This window comes from Neopsephotus bourkii, unplaced genomic scaffold, assembly GCF_033783945.1.
Source record: "Neopsephotus bourkii isolate Nb327-2 ecotype Australia unplaced genomic scaffold, CSIRO-AGI_Nbou_v1 NB_53, whole genome shotgun sequence".
NCBI classification, from domain to species: Eukaryota; Metazoa; Chordata; class Aves; order Psittaciformes; family Psittacidae; genus Neopsephotus; species Neopsephotus bourkii.
In genome coordinates, this window is record NW_026900570.1 from 10,828,251 (window position 1) to 10,843,998 (window position 15,748).

The window sequence follows — 15,748 nt, forward strand, 5'->3', positions numbered from 1 at the left end:
AAGGCTGCTATGAGGTCTCCATGCAGCCTTCTCTTCTCCAGGCTGAACAGCCCCAACTTTCTCAGCCTGTCTTCATATGGGAGGTGCTCCAGTTCCCCGATCTTTCTCGTGGCCCTCCTCTGGACTTGTTCCAAAAGATCCATGTCCTTTTTATGTTGAGGACACCAGAACTGTACACAATACTCCAAGTGAGGTCTCACGAGAGCAGAATAAATGCTGTATCCTTTCTGCAGGAGAGGTTTTCTGGCATCCAACCTCATTTGTCTGGGTTAAGGAAGGAGGATGTGGAGAAGGAGGGGGAGGCTCTGACTCCCAAAAGTTAAAATTTACAGCTTCAAGAAGATAGTTTCTTTGCAAACACTTTCCATGGTTTTCTTCCTCCAGTTACCTCTACAGAAAGTTAAGCATCTTTAAAACTTCATTAGTCTCCCTTAGGGAGGCTTGTTTTCAGATCCCTTCTCAACCTGATTTGGGGCAGCGTCATCAAAAGCATGGCAAATCTGGTCCCCTGTTAACGTGGATCCATTTGGAGCTGGTCTGGGCAGTTGGAACGTGCCATAGTGTTCAGAGTCTTTCGAAATATTTACTTATCTGACGAGAGTTATTTAATAAGTTATGATGTCTGCAGTTTTGTGTAAACAATTTACAGTGCCATGATTGATACTGGGCGCTGTTTGGAGAGCAGCACGACTGCTTGTATATACTGGGCTTTGGTTTGGAGAGTTCAGCCCTAGGACTGGGCAGTATTATACCTAATAAATAACAACAGTTAATCATTTGGATTCATGCTGTTTCAGGGCTCATAAAGCCACAGCAGGCCTTGGCCATGCAAACATCAGGGACCTCTGCAAGGGTGCCCAGTACAGCCGTTACAGTGCCTGGTTTTGCTTTTGCCCCATGCTTATGCTGTACACAGCCCTTCAGCACTACTGGGCAGAAGGAAACGGCTGGTTTTGTGGGTAGGACAGCCAACACAGATGTGGGGCATTGCACTCCGAACCCCTTCTTCAAATCTAGGAGGGTGGAGGTCGGGAAGTGAGTCTTACCATAACCAGAAGGCAGCTTCAACCCCTGCACAACTGCACCGAAAGGAGTGGGCTTGCTTCTTCTGGTACCGCTTCAGTTCATTGTACGTGAGTGGGTTTCCTCAGTCTTGCATTTTTCAGTGCCTTACTTCAAGACCTCGGGGGCTACCAGGAGGAGATGGTATTTCTGCTTCAGTGCTTCGGGTCACATCACCAAAGCTCTCTTTCTGGGTGAATATCTTCCACTACAGGTGTGCAGGATCACAGGAAAAAAATATTCCTTGATAGAAGAGCTGTTCCCAACTCCAGTGGGACGTGTGATTGTGTGGCTCATGGGTGCATGCAGCCCAGCTGGTGAGCCATAGCTACCATGTAAAAGCACAAGCACCCATGAGACAGCAGAGCAGAAAAGAAAGGGCATGGACTAATGTCAAATTGAGACGAAGTCAGAGGTTTTGGTTCAGTTCAAACTGGAAACATGTTGTTTTAATTCGGAACAATCCAAATATTTTGTTTCTGGGATTAAGTGACCTGGACATGTCTGAAACAACATTTTCAGGATTGTGTAGCTCCCTCAGATTTTCTGCAATTTGAATTTCTGACCTAATTGTGTATAAAGACAAGGGTATGATTCTCAGAAGTTTCCATTAAATGGAAATGCTGGGCCCAGAGCAGCCACATGCAATGCAGGAGCTATGTAAGAGCTACCACTGAAAGGCAAATGCTTGGAAGAAGAAAAAGCCATTTCTTGCTACAAAGCAGTGGCTGAGATTGACTAGTAATAGCAAGAAATGGTAAAAAAGGAACAAAAAAAAAAATTAACAACTTTTTTTCTGGAAATACTCTTTCAGACACATTTACTGTCAAAGGTCTACTCCAGATGCTGTGAATAAAGAACGGGAGGAAATTGGCCCTAACACTGATACAAGGTGGCTGAGTATATGCAAGCTGGATAATGGCTCCACATGCCCACACAGAACAATGTGCTTCCTCTGAACAGAGCAAAGTAGTGGAGTATTGACTTGCAATTACTGAACTGTGATATTACATCCATGTTGCTGATGATGGCCTTGTCTGGTGGAGAGAAGAGTACAAGGAGGTTTTTCCAGCTCCAACTGGAAAAGGTTGTCTGAGGCAGACTTTCCACATACTGCAGTCATCATAGGAGAAAAATAATACTTAGTGCCCTCATAATGTTCAAAACTCTTTCTGCAATCAACCTCAGCCATCAGAAAAGGCTGACTGATACCCCAACTTCACCCATCGCAGTCACTCTCAAATGGGTATACTCTTTCATTCAGTCTGTTGAAATTTGCAGTCCAAACAAGAAGGATCTTGAGCAAAACTCTTCCTGCTTCTTCCTCCCAAGGGACCCTCCAGAGATGTGCTGCACTTAGCAAAGCAAGTGAAGGTTCCAGGGGGACCTGAGGGACAGCAGGCTGATGGCACCACTCTCTGTCTCCATGGAAATATGCCTTGATGTAATCAATGATAAAGAACTGGGACAAGAATAAAAATGATTCAGAGAAGCTGTGGTACTTCTCCCCTGTTTAGCTCCCGCAATTAAACCCACACAGAGCCTAGAACTGGGAGATGAGCTTCAATCATAACTAAGGAACAGCATAATGAATTATCTCCTTTGCACTTACTTCAGCTGGTGAGTAATCCCATTTCTATCCAAACCCATGTTGACTATGGAGATTTTGCTAATATTTGATTCATCAAGATGCTGGAGGAATGTGGAAATGCAGAAGAAGGGCTATAACTCTACTGCTTATTCTTCAATACTGATAATCTTGGGGAAACTTTAGCAGATAACATTAATACAACAAATACAATCCAACTTTAGCTAAAAGTAAGTACAAACAAATGGCCTTCTAAGTGAAGAGTCTGAATCCTCTCTTTTAAGTACAATATAAAAATCTTTTATTTTGGATGTTTAGTCCTTCTTAGCTTCGCGGATTCCAGCTGAATGGCACAGAGTGTGTTGTATGTCTTGAATGCCTTTTGCTCAGAAAATGCCCAGAACTGCAAGTTATAATTTAAATACTATGGAAAGGTGTCAGCGCTCTCAGCTTTACCTCCCTGGCTGGCAGGAGCTGCGTGGGGTTGGCATCCTCGTGCTCCCAGCCTCAGCCGTTGCATGTGGGTACCAGTAGGAAAGATGGCTTTCCTGCACCTGAAAGCACCCAGTTCCTGGAAGTTACAGGGTTATTGAATTGCTGGGACAAAAGCAATATGACTGCTGAAACTCTGCCCTGCAACTCTGGGAGCTGCTGGCACGATTTGAGGGCTGGGTCTGCAAACCCTGTAGAGCAGGCACTGGCTTTCTGAGCCACAGGATCTGCAAACCTGGCAGAAGGAGGTGCTGGCTCACAGCATGGCTGAGAGGCAGGAAAGCAGTTCAAATACAGTTCTTTCAAAAAGTTGGGGTCTTTCGTGAAAGGCAGTCTTGTACAGCAACGTATAAAGGGCTCAAGGGATGTTATTGTTTAAATAAATATTTAAGGGAGATTCCTCAAGGCCTCGAGGGATGTTATTGTTTAAATAAATATTTAAGGGAGATTCCTCTAAATTTAAACACAGCAATCTGTAGCATGTGCAAAGCAGCAGCATTTGATTACATATATGCAAGGAGCCAAAGCAAATCGTTACGAGCAAAGGCAGCAGTAGAAGAGAAGAAAGCAATTTCATTTGATTGTTTCTCTGAGATAGGTTACTGACAGCATCATTTCTGCCTAGTGCCAAAGTGCTGCAGGGGTACAAACTCTAGCAGTCCCAGCAGTGGGGGCACTGTACAAGAAAGCCACTCTGCAAGCCCCTTTGGTGTTTTGTTGGATGGAGTGGCTGGAGATAGAAGCAAATGCAGAGTTAATCTCTGCAGGTGCTCAAGGAGAAAGGGACAAAGGTGGGCATGGCTCATCATGCATGACCCATCATATATGTTGGCTGGTCTTTGACAGACACACCATTATAGAATCATAGAATGGTTTGGCTTGGAAAGGACCTTAAGATCATCTAGTTCCAACTCCCTGCCATAGGCAGGGATACCACACTAAACCATGTCACCCAAGGCTCTGTCCAACCTGGCCTTGAACACTGCCAGGGATGGAGCATTCACAACTTCCTTGGGCAACCTATTCCAGTGCCTCACCACCCTTACAGTAAAGAACTTTTTCCTTTTATCCAATCTAAACTTCCTCTGTTTAAGTTTAAACCCCTTATAGCCTTGGTACTGGAGGGCTGCACATTGCAACACAGTTCACTTCTAAACCCTGATGATTTGTTTGAGACTTAGGAATGATGACTTGGGTTTATTGTGCTCTGTGGCTAAGAGCTGGAGTCATCTGTATGGTGAGCTCTGCACAGCCAGAGCTCAATGATGTGCACTGTCACAGGTTTGATACAAGGAGGTGCTCTTTGCCCTGCAGGTAGGGAATGTCAAGGGCATAGAAGTCCAGCCAGCAGTGGCAGGAAAGAAGATAAAAAAGGAAAACAATAAGTGATGAGGGACAAGACATATAAATAAAAGTGAAAACATGCCAAAAGTCTGTAAGAAGTAAGAAAAAACCTGGGGAGTTTGAGGCTATGAGGAACCTGTGTATGTCATGTCTCATACATAGATTTGGACTATGGGATTTGCAAGGGTGTTATAACTGAATTTATAGAAAAGGACTTGAGGGAACCCATGGCACTTGTCTTGGGGTGGGAAACTTGAATTTATGCCTGGGTAGGGATCTCCCAAATGGTATTCACCAGTGGAAGAGGCTAAAATGCTCATTTTCACCTTGTGCTAGTCTCCTTCTTTTGAAAAAGGTAAGGGCTTTGCCTTATCAGAAATCAGTTTTTCGTTTCTGAAACAGCTGTGTATTCACTACCCTTCTGAATTTAAGTCACAAGCAATGTAAGTGCACTACATGAATCACGCTTCCAAAGTGTCCCTGAAATTGGAGGATTTTGTAAAGGTCATGCAGCCCAGGTAACACGTATTTCATGGATGCATCTGAAGACATGGCAGATCCCCTGTACGAAGCAGGACGTGTTTTGTGTAGGAGAACAGTGTTCGGGTTATCAAGATGATTGCTAGGGCTGTATCTTGGTAGGAGACAAAACCTGTGCACCAATTCATGAACAAACTTCTTTGATGCTTCACCCAATTCCATGTCCCTGCACTGCAGAATAACATGAAGACAAATTTATATCTGGGGTGTAAATGCAGTAAGGTAGCAAGCTTCTCTCAGGGCTGGAATCAATCTGGTTCTCTCCAGCTACGGCATCTGGAGACCTCAATGTTACCTGTCATAGCTCAGGACAGAAGACCTGGAGCACACAGTCTGTGGAGACATGGGGGTCTTCAGAGTAGGTCAAAGCTGTTCTTCTTGGAAAAAAGGCATTAATTTCCAAGACAAAATAGTTCATGATACGTGATTATTTAGAAATAAATGAGAAATATGAATTACACGAAAGCCCCATTTTATTCATTGAGGAAACACAGAATTAATCGCATGTACTTTAGTTTCCAGCAAAGGCTAAATCCCAAGGCACAGTATTTTGATTGTTGAGCTGGTCATATCACACATACTGGTTTAAATCAGACCAAAACTGTAGGAAGGGCATGATTTGATAGAGCCAGTAGCTCTATCCATGATGGGAATAGAGGTGGGATAGGAGTAGGGTCTGAGTCTCAAGCAGGCCAAGCAATGAAGGGTTTGGATTAGCACTTAGGAGGTGACCTCACTCTTTCCCTGGGCTGTGTGCTGTGAAATGAGCTGGCTGAACCAGCCAAGGTTGCAGATTAGGGAGCAGCAGCTTCTCCAGAGCTGTGCAAGAAACCTTATGCACGGACCTGACTGCTTCATTTGTGATGTTGCTCCTTGCTTGTAATCATCACGTCAAAGTTGTAACAGCAACAGCTCCCTGGGACTATTCCTGTTGTGACAGCTTCCACAAGGACATGCACAATGGGCATTTCTGGTCCTTTAACTGTCAGTCTCCACCCATCCACTCTCATCCCGCATCAGATTTTAGGGCACTGTTTGCCACAGTGTCCAGACAAGCACTTTCGTGTTTTTATCCATGACACTTAGGGCAGAAGCCTGTAAGCTTCCTTTTCCTTCCTGTTTCAATTCTCCTTAAAACTCCTTCTTGTGATCTTTGTTTCTACACCATCCTGCACGGATGAGTCCTGGTGCATGTGTGGGCCTCCCAGGAGCTGACAAGGGTGATGAAACTTCACTGTCTGGCTTTGTGGCAGAAGAGGCTGTAGAGGATGCTCCATAACCCATAGCCACAGAAGTGAAGGAAGCCACTTCTCCTTGTCTCTCCAGCAGCAGCAGGAACAAGCAGACCACAGCTCCCTACCTTTCAATGTGGAAATCACGTCAAGTGGCAAAATGGAAACACTGAGATTTCACCATCTGTCTGCCAATGCTGCATATGTATTGCATACAGAAATAGGCTACAAGAATACTGTTAAGACTGAAAAACCCATGAAGTAAGAGATGCCAGAATTAGGCCTCCCTTGTGCTATGTGTTATGATCACTTGTTAATTAGATGATCCCACAGCATTTTACCAGAAGTCTCAGCTTTATCCCATGGTCGTGGATGGACTCTCTTCACTGGAGAAGATGCTATATAGAATTTTGGTTTTTTCCTTAGTGTTCAGTGTGGTCCTAGGCTTTATTTGCTATACAAGACCTCCTCTCAATGAAATTACCGATTTTCCCAACACTGGGAAAATTTCTGTAGCACAACTGCTTGTAGTACCTGTGTGCTTCAAATGCTGTCTCTGCTGTGGTACCTCTGTCAGAGGTGTGGTGGTGCTTTAGTCACCTGAACAAAATGGAAGTGGAGAGAAGAGACAGGCACGCAAGCAACCAGCTTGATCATATCATGCACCAGTTTGTCAGGGGGTCTGGCATGGTTGCCCACCTCAGCTGTCCCCCACCACAGTGGTAGGTCCTCCCTACAGCAAGATCTATGCCTACATCTACCCTTGCAGGCTTCATGGGTCCCACAGCCCAGTGCTTCAAGGTCAGGAGCTGAGACCAAGGGGTGACCAACAGACACAGCTGGGGCTGTGCAGAAGTGTTCAGCTCCAGGCAACACTGGACATGCTCGAGGCAGAGTTCCCACCAAGTCCCATCCCAGGAGTGGGCATTCAGTAGCAGGGTCCTGTGGCATGCTCAGAGAAGGGGTCACACCCCACAGTTACTGACTGCAGCTGGGGAAAGCCTCAGCAAGACCCGGCACAAAGGGCCCTGCAGGGAGAGTGGGACGAAGCCTGTTCTGCAAAGCAGCATTCATATTCCCCAAAAGAGACCATGGATGGGGCAGCTCAGGTTTCATGTCAGGTTCTGGAATGTCCATATGCTTCCTATGGCTCACACCTTGACACATACCTTCCTGCTCCACTTCCAAGCCTCATGTGTACCAAGTACTGCTCATCCCAGTCCCAGACAACCCTTCAGCTTTAGCATTTCAGTACCAGACCTTCCCTTAGCCCAGCATCCCCAGGGTGCCTGGCTGTCTACTGCTGTCCAGGGAAGGTGTCAAAAGAATAGTGGTGTTCCCTGTATGGTTTTCTATTGCCCAGTTCCTGGGCTCTGAGCAGCATTATGGGGAACACCCACCTTCATCCTGCTCCTAGAGCTGGGGATGGCTCTTGAGCTGCAGAGAGGGGACATGCGTAGCCCTTGGGCTGCAAAAGGGGAACACAGGTCAGTCCCTGCAAAGCTGTGGGGAGGCAGCAGCAACTCCAGGAACTTGGTAGCATGGACGGGGAGCACAGCAGCATTGGGGTCAGCCCTAGGAGCTGCCGGGATGCTGGGCTGAGCTTGCTCACATGGGAAGGAATCTCAGCAGATTTTGACTGCTCAGCCCTAGCATGCCCCTAATAAGTTGCTATTTTTTCCCTTCAAAGCCAAATTGGAAGAGATTTACCAAGTAAAAAAAAAAAAAGAAAGGAAAATTGCAGCCCTAACACAAAGCTGCCAAATTTCAGATCTCTACTCCAAAGTGCAGAGGGATAAGAACTATCCAAGGAAAGGATCACCAGGTTCCCCACTCCTGCTGCTGCTTTTCTTTTCTTTTCCTTTTTTTTTTTTCCCAGTTGGACAACAATGCCTTTTTCCCTGTGCTCATTCTTGGAAATAGCTGGACAGTTTTGGCTGAAATTTTCCAGAAAAGAACTTAGCCCAAAGCAGACAATCAAGTTGGAAGAACTCAGTCTAAACGGTTCAAGTCTGGCAGAGTTATAAGCAACTGTGAATGCAGTTGTATAGCAGGAGACATATGAGCAACCTTAATCACAGGAGCTGAATGCAATCCCACCTTTGACGCATTCAAAGTTATAATAGCTGATGATTCTTCTCCATTCAGGTGCTTCTCATCACGACTCAGATATGTCACCAGTGAAAAAGCTTCAACTCAGTCATCCCACCGAGCCTTCCCACACCCCTTCCTACTCGAACAGCTCTTCCCATGTAACAACTGGTCATACAAAAAAAACACAGCTCCCTCGCTTCCAGTATTTGCATGTGAGTTTTGGCTTCTTGGATAGAGGCTGCTGATGCTAAAATGGGATAGCTCTCTGAACTAATGTATTCAAAATTAATAGAAGAAATAAAGCAACACACTCCCCTGGCAGGTTCCCATGCATATTTTCCATAAAAGTTCATTTTTCCGCAAGAACAAATTCTAAGTTTGTGGGGGATTTGCACTGAATCTTGATATGGAGCTTAGAATTCTTGGCACTGCCTGGGACGTTAAAATGACATCAGCTCCATTTTCTATATTGAAATTTTATAGTTGCTGCCTGACCGCATTTCTCTGTTGTGTGCATATTCTCTTCCCCAAGCTGCCTCTCTGCCATGACATGCTGTAGATGAGTATCATGAAAAGCTGTGTATTTGTATTCCTTATAGCCCTGCTTGCCCATCCCCGCACCGGGCACCCAAGCGATGATAAAGCTGCATTTCTTCTGTGGACAAAGCATCATTGTTGGCTCAAGGGATGAGGGCACTTTTGCCAGCTGAGAGGATTCCCTGCAGCACGGCAGCTCTGTGATGTGAGAGACCTGGTGTGCCAGGCAGGGTCCTCCTCTTTTCTCTGGAGGAGCGGAGGAGCGGAGTATGTGCTACCAGAGTGGGATGGCAGAGACCATCTCTGACCATCTCAGACAGGGGAGGCCAGTTCCTGTATGCAGGATATAGTGGAACCATCCCATCTCACTCAGGGAAGGGAAAGATGAGTGGAAGGAAGGGGAAGAGGAAAAGGAGCATCTCTGGGTGGCACATGAGGCTTTTTCCAGCGCTGGCAAGGTAGCACCTGGAGCAGCATTTGTTCAGTGCTGCACTGGTGGAAGGAGAGTATAAGTGCCCCCCAACACACACACAGACACACACATGCTGCCCTGTGCCTGATTTTAAATTAATAAAAACTCTGAGTAGCAGTTTCTGTATTATCCATCAGTGTGACCTGCTGTGTTTGAACACCCCAGTGCAGCAGGACTGATTTGGTACTCAGGAGCAGCACGGGGAGAAATGAGAGTGTTGGGGCTGGGAGAGTTAACAGTCTCCAGCACTGGGAGTAGTCCTACAGGCATTAGCACAGACATCACGCTTGTTTCCTGGATTTCAAATAGAATAAGGATTCAAGGAAAAGATGATGATTTCCTATGTCTCCTGTGACTTGGAAAGCAATAAGAGCAAATAAAATAAAGGCAGTTAATTATCTGGCACGCCACATCCAAACATTTCTGAAAGCACTGTTACTGTAAGAGTCACACTGGAACAGCATTAGCATATACTCTATAAACAGACTCGGTGCCATCCTCTGGAACAGCCTCTGCCTCCCGCACAGGGATTACAGCAGCTGGACAAAACCAGGAGGGACTACACCTGACAGTCAACAAAATGCCAGTTATAGTCTGGCTTGATCACAGTAGTACCTGCGCTTGTTATTCCTATACTGCTTACATGCTCAGCCTCTCTAATGTGTGACAAGAACATTGCTGCTGCTTGCTTCTCTGTGCAAGATTTCCATTTCCTCATTTCGTATGGAAACAGGCACAGATTAACAGTTAAAGATTATGAAGCAATTTGCCAAACACTTCTTCCTCCATAAGCAACAACATTTTTATAATTGCCATTGCAACAGCATTTTTGCAGTCACATTCATACACTCCTTTACAAGCACGTGTAACCATATACAGAACGCAGAAAATCTTTACCTTGTGTGCCCAGAGTAGAGAGCCTGGTTTCCTCTCATGGATCAGAAGCAGGATGAAAAACAAACCCGAGAAAGACCCTTAAACAGACTCATCTTCTCAGAGTTGTTTAAAACGCAAGCCTGTTCCTGCTAGCAGCTCTAAGTTTGTGCTCTGAATAGAGGCTGTGTTATTTTAACCACAGGATTTCTAGTCATGGGGGAGGAGAGATGGATTAGGTACGTTTGCAATCTAATGCTTCACATTTACCTCAACTGAAACAAACTACTTTAAGCCTGATGTAAATAAGTGCTGCTAAGATATAAATTTCAAGAGTCCACTAACCAATTATGCTTAAACTAACACATTAAATATCTGTGGAAAATTCCACAGGAATAAGATAACATACTTTTGTGTTCTTTCCTAAATAAAAGGCATGTGTGGAATTTCATGCTAGATACTATGACAAGTGAGGGGCAGCAGATGAACTGTGCAAACTAACCTATGTAAGGTGGCATAACTCATAAAACAATATTCCTAACACCTGTTAGCATGGATTTCAGCAGGCATCCCAGCAATTTGGGGTTTTGTGGCTTGTAAGAAGTACAAATATGAGGGATTTGAATCTAATATTTCAAAAGAGCATATAAAGCTCGTTAAGGTAATGATGTAAGATTTTAAAAGGCCAAAAGGTCTGTAATTCTGTGGGAGCACAGCCATCAGCCCAGTGACCCAGTGCCTTCTCCATCAGGGATGTAAGCTTGACACCCTCCGTGCAGCTCGTGGATTGCTACAGAAGTTGTTTAATTCAGGCAAAATATTGTTCCTAGGACACTGGTTTTGAGGTTTTGTTATTTAATCCAGATCTAACTCTGCCCTTATTTCCTGCTTTATGACACTTGCGTGCCACAGCTGCTGTGGTTGCAAAGCATGGCTACAGTCTGGGCCATCTCACACCTGATGGAAAAGAGACATATTAACTTTCTGGTTTTACACATCAGTAAATAATATGCTGACTTAAACTCTGGGCTGAACTGAGGAAAAAAAATTGGATGTAACACACTAGAGAAGAGGGGACAAATTCCAATTTGTCTTTGACAGCAGAGGCTTCAGGAACACAAGTTTAATTCCATTTCGAATAAAACCTGGCTCTATAAATAACATTATCTTACACTTACATAACGCTCTTCATCCCAAAGCATTCCCGAGTGCTTTGCAGATGTAATCATCCCGCCTGAAAGCCCTGCACAGACCTCCCACCCCGACATGGAAGAGTGCGGCAGCGCTGCCCACTCTGGGCAGGAGGGAGGCAGCGGAGCATCCAGTGGCAGCTCAGACAGCTCCTGTCTGTCAGCAGGAGCCAGCAGCTGGCTGTTGCCTCCAGCCAGTGCCCTGCTCTTGAGGTGCTGGCTGGGAGCATGGGATCTAATTTTATTGGGTCACCTGGGTACCGCTGGCTGCAGGAGAGTTCATTTGATGTACAGCTCTGGTTATCTTTAATAACCAGCGGTGGTTAAGAGCCTGTTGCCCAGCTCAGCCTGCAGGTTCCCAGAACGGACTGGGGCATGTCCAGAGATGCCAGCCTGCTTCCCAGAGCTCAGGCTGAGCTCTCTGAGCTACTCCGATGCTTTTCTCTGCTTCCTCACCTGAGCTTGAGGTTTCGCAGAGTAAGCAACTAGGATCCCAAGCATCTGTGTCATGGTCAGGGATGTGCGCCTGACCTAGAAGCAGAATGTTCCCAAACCTCCCATCAGTATGCCTCTGGCCCATCAAACAACTTCCCCTTCCACCAGTCAATCAACAAACTGCACCCTGGCTTGCTTTCTCTGATGTTGCTGTAATTACCGTAAGATCAATCCCACTGATGTTTTCCAGCTACAGCTTCTACCTCACCTCTGCATGGGACCCCATAAGGAAAGCAGGCATGAGCAATGCTCTTGGGGCAGGAGCAGATCTTGCTGCAGCCCTGCTGGGAGGAGATCTAGCTGGAAGAGCCCGGGTCTCCCAGTTTGCAGCGGTGTGACAGGCACCAGATCTGTGCACCAATACTGCAAGCTGCTGGAGAGGACTTCAGGAAGAAAATAACCCATGTTGTGCTCCTGTGCTCTCTGCTCCGCCTGCATGGAGGACCTTTGCATGCACGAAGGAAGTTTCTATGCTGCAGAGTGGTATATTTGTTATTTGTGCTTAGCTGGCTCGATAGGAAACGGCATGAGGAAGAGAGGGCAGCAGGAGTTGCTCTGCAGGTTGAGCTGAAAAGAGTCCATTTTCCAGAGAAGCTAAAAAAGAACAGTGGGAGAAGAAAAAGTAAAAATAATTTTGCATTAAGTGAAAGCATTTGATCCTAACACATGGTTTGGTTTTTCTAGTGTATCTCTGGGGTCAGGCTGCACTCAATTTACAAGAAACGGCACTTTAAAAACAAACATAAAGGGAATGAAGAGTTTGATTTCTAAAATGTCAAGGCAAGACATTTCAGCATTGCACATAGCTGCTGTTTCTTTGGGATGCGGAGAAAAATAGTAACAGAGGGATGGTTTAGTGGTCGTTTCCTTTCTCCTCCTAGGCAAGTCGACAGATTGGACCCACATTCACAAGAACCGGCTCCTTCAAGTTGTGTTTTTTACCTCCCAAAAGAAGAAAATCAATCTGCCTGAAACCTTTGCCAGATTTAGGCTGACACAGCAGCCAGCATTGGAAGGCAAGCACCTGCCTATTGATGAGGTTTGTTATTTTCCTCTCGTGCCTTGAGGCAGCTCAGACCTGCTCCCTGCTTAACATGTCCTCCTGCTGCAGTGCTGACCACAAATGTGCCCGCTGCCTCCAAAACAAAGCAACAAAGTCAGCTCTGCATAGTTTCCTAGAGCTCTTTCCTCCTCCATCCAACCCTAACGTTATGGATCTTAGCTGGTATGGCTGTTTCCCAAGTGTAAACAGCAACAAATTATTCCCAGTCTGTGAAAGGAACATTCCTTTTCAGCACCCTCTGTGCGATGCTGGATATCATCTGCACCGTAATCACACCAGCCTGAGGTCTGTAAGCTGTGCTGCTCACCTGCCTTCCATTAAGGCCTGCAGAATAAAACATGGCCCATGCTAGAACTATTTAGGCATTCAGTTTTGCATTTTGGTCAGCACTTACATGAACCGAGCAACAAATGAAAGGAACGGTAAGGCACAATGAAGTAAAATTCTGCAGCAGCAAGAACTCCCACACTGGCATCCCCTTCTGAGATAATGAAGAATTCGTAATAGATGTTGCCAATAGGAAATTACATGTTAAAGGAACCTATTTTGCATGTTTTCTCTTTTCTTTTTTATAAAGTGAACTGAGAATTAGAGATATAAAGCTTCAATTTCTTTTGAATCAGGGAAGCACTTCTAGAAGTGACATTGCCAATCCACATTGTTAAAAGATCTTCCATTAGGATCTGCACAAAATCACAGGATTGACCTGGAAAACACTGGCTTCTGAAAAAACAGAACAAAACCACACACTGGGAATGGTAGCAGATCACATTTTCACAATTCTGCCCTGCCATTTTGACATCTGGTACTTACTTCTGTTGAAAAAGAAAGCAAATGTTTTCTTTAATGAAAGTACTCCGGAACTGAAGGCCTGTACCAGCCCCTCCCAATTTCAAGTACCATAAGACACAAAATTGTGATTGCTATTGAAAAGATTACAAGAGCAAAAGTTGATTTAAGCTGATGTATCTTGAATTATCTGAATTATCTTCTTTCTGGGTTGCAGTGCTCATTTCCATTCTATTTATTTATAAAATTATGTCAATGCAACCATCATTGAACACAAACCACCAAATGATGTGACAAGCAAAAACTGAATGAGCTTATAGTTAAGTGCAAGTTAACCCAGGGAATTCCACCAAAGAGCTTCCCCTTAAATAAAGTGTAAGCAGTTCTCAGTTATAAGCCCAAGACAAAACAGGTGGGCCCTGGGTTTGGGCAACCTTGGCTTTGTTGGCTGGCACAGGAGGGGCACTGGCAGCCATTGACCCTCTGTCGGCATTGCCTCCCATCTCCACACCCAGCAAGTCTTGCCCTTACCGTAAAGAAGTTGCACCCACTCAACATGAAGCATCTCCCCATTAATGACATTAGGAACCTGAACTCTGTTCATGGTTATGTGGGACACTGTTTGATGCAGGCAGCCCCAGGCACACATGGAGAGGTGACAGGTCCAAGGGCACATGGAGTGGGGGTACCCGCCAGCCTAGGCTCAGGTGGTCCAGGTCTGCTGTACAAGAGCAGGGGCATGCTTGGGTGGGCTGAGCACTGTAGCCAGGCCCTGCCACGGTTCTGGCCTAATGAACAAATTCAAATCAGTCTCCACCTGGACCAAGTAGTGGTGCAGGAAGGTTTGTATTTCACCACTGCTGCAACAATCAATTTAGTTTCACATTGTGGAAACCTCTTGTGTTGAATGTTTGTACATGAGTAATGGGCAAACCCTAAAGTATGATATAAACTAACTGTAATGGTGCAGGCTGTTCTTACCCTGCAGTGATGGATCTCAGGGAACTCCAGGACTCTGTAGAGGAGCAAAGGATTAAATGACTGAATCACCAGGGACCAGGCATGAGCCAAGGACTTACTGGGACTTCAACGGAGGTGACCTCCTGTACTCAGCATGTAATAAGGAAACCTGTGGTCACCTTCAAGCCTTGGGGTATCTCACAGCTGTCCCAGGAAGGGTTCAATGGCACGGCCCAGGGCTGCCAGAGGACAAGACTCACTTCTGTTTGGATTGCCAGTACCAGAAGTGCAAGCCTGCCCTGTATCTGCAGTTGCTTAAAGTCAGGTGGGAGTTTGTGTTGCTTAGCAAGATATTTTGGTTAAATTAACAAATCTAGAGAAAATAAGGATAATTATCTCTTAACAAATGCTGCCCCACTTCTACATCCCATCTTTCAGCTTTTTCTGGCTTGCTGTATGAGACAGAACGAGAAAATCTATGTGGATCTCAGAAGGATGAACATGCATTTCCTGAAGGGAGCTTTTGGATGAGATAGCTGAAAACCATGCTGTATAGACAGCTAACTTTCACTGGGGAAAACACTGAAAATACTCCTAGAGAAGAGCCAGGTTTGCTTAGCAGTAGAGAATTGCCAGCAGCAGTGCCCAGTGAGACCCTCCACTCCAGAAGATGTTACCCCCAGTCCTGCCAGATGGGTAGATGCAAATGCTACAACTGAATATGCCTTTGTTATGAGGTGCCTTCTGAGGTCTCAAGCATATTAAATCCCAACAGGCAGGCTCATCTGTCAGCAGGGAGCATTTGCACTAGATATGTGACTCCTATAAAACTGGAATTTCTGCCCCGGAGAACTTGTGTTATTAGAAAGTTGTGCTGTTGAAGGGGGAGCTCTCTGCATCTCCCGCACTGTTTATATACTCATCTTTAATGTGGAAAGGAAGATGACTTATTGTGACATTCAGAATCAAAAATGAAGACAACTGAGTTGTGATTTATGACATGAATAGTTTTCTCTG

The 15,748-nt window shown here is 45.4% G+C and overlaps 1 protein-coding gene across 2 annotated transcripts in view; it reads right to left on the bottom strand.

Annotated features, from left to right (window-relative positions):
* Positions 1 to 10,410, bottom strand: part of JCAD (junctional cadherin 5 associated) — a 62,415-nt gene extending 52,005 nt beyond the window's left edge. Inside the window, exon 1 of one of the 2 annotated variants that reach the window (XM_061350808.1) lies at positions 10,259 to 10,410. The gene's annotated coding sequence lies outside the window, so the exon portion shown is untranslated. The remainder of the gene's footprint in view (positions 1 to 10,258) is intronic. The other variant, XM_061350799.1, reaches the window with a different exon arrangement.
* Positions 10,411 to 15,748: the final 5,338 nt, after the last annotated feature.